The sequence below is a fragment of the Manacus vitellinus genome, unplaced genomic scaffold, assembly GCF_001715985.3.
Source record: "Manacus vitellinus isolate BGI_N305 unplaced genomic scaffold, ASM171598v3 scaffold_3_pilon, whole genome shotgun sequence".
Taxonomy (NCBI): Eukaryota; Metazoa; Chordata; class Aves; order Passeriformes; family Pipridae; genus Manacus; species Manacus vitellinus.
Genome location: NW_021940535.1, coordinates 20066201 through 20067659, shown reverse-complemented (window position 1 = coordinate 20067659; position 1459 = coordinate 20066201).

Genomic DNA, 1459 nt, shown 5'->3' with positions numbered 1-1459 from the left:
TGGGGATGGGGATGGGGATGGGGATGGGGATGGTGGTGTTGTTGTTGCCGTTGCCCATGCTTCAAATAACTGGAGACAAAGGGACGAGGAAAACGGCTTTGTTGGGAAATGAGGTTAGGCCTGTCATTTGCGGCTTTGTTGTGCGGGATGTTGCTGCTGAGTGCGTGTGGTGGCAGCAGCTCTTGGCATTTTTGAGGAGAACTCGCTCTAAACTTGGTTTGTGGCACTGGTGTGTTGTTGAAGAACCTTTGAGACTAAGCTTTTCAGACAGAAGCTGTAGTTTTGTCATCACTGTTTTCATGAGCCAATGTTAGATAACTATTCTAGAGCAATCTGTTTCCGTGGTGTGACGGCCTGTAGTGAAGAGCAGCTTGCTGTTTCATCACCAGTGGCTGAAGACCTTTCTAGAAGGAAACTCTCTGGAAGCCCTTCTGGTTCTACAATAAGACGACAAGGTTTGGAAATAAGTTTTAAATAGTTTTTTGCCACTGGTGTCAGATGTTTAGAACAGATTCTGATTTTTGAAAGTTGAAGAGAGAGGGGAAACTTATGGATGTCTTGACAAAATTAACCCAACCTCTAACCGAGCTAGGTTAGTAAAATGTTTTATTTATGCAGGGTTTTTTAATGGCAAAAGCATAAGAATGATCCTTTTTTAAGATGAAAAATGAAAGTAGAAGGCTAAATTGACAAACTGGAATATATCTAACATGTAAGCAGTTTTTTTTCCGATGAAATTTTGTTTCTTGTAATGCTTAGGGGTTTTTTTTTAACAGTGCACCAAGTGACATGAGTAATCACATATTAAAAGTAAACTGCCGCACTAGATATACCTGGACCCAGAGTTGGTTTAGGTAATAGCAGTAACAAAGCCCCGATCACAAAAGTTGTATTTATGTTAACTGTAGGAGAGATTTTGTTAAAACTCCTGGGATTGCAGTATTATCTAAAGGTAAGTGTTGGCTTTCCTGCACCTAATGCCTCCTTACTTAAATAAAAGACATATTCTACAATACTTTATAAGATCTATATTTTTATTTGCAGTGGCTGAGATTTTGAAAATGGACTCCCAACAATGAGGAGAAAATAATACATAGTATTTACTTTTAAAAAATGGAATAATATTTGACCTTAGGAGTGACAACAAGTTAGTATCACTATTTCTTAAGTGCAAAATGAGTATTTCTCCTTTTAATAAATCCTGAAGCTAAACCTAGTCTTAATTGTCCAAAATAGAGCAGAAGTCAGATTCGGGGTGGATTGAATGTGTACTTTACTTTCTTACTCGTCTTTTATGGCCCTAACTGCAACTATTCGGAAGGATTTCTTGTTTGGTATTAAATGGAAGATAGCTGTCCTGAAAGTGATAATATGAATGCTGGTCCAAGATAAAGAATTCTTTACCTTTGGCTGTGGAAATTATGGTGAATGTTGTCCTCTTTTAGCCAATTTAGTGTAA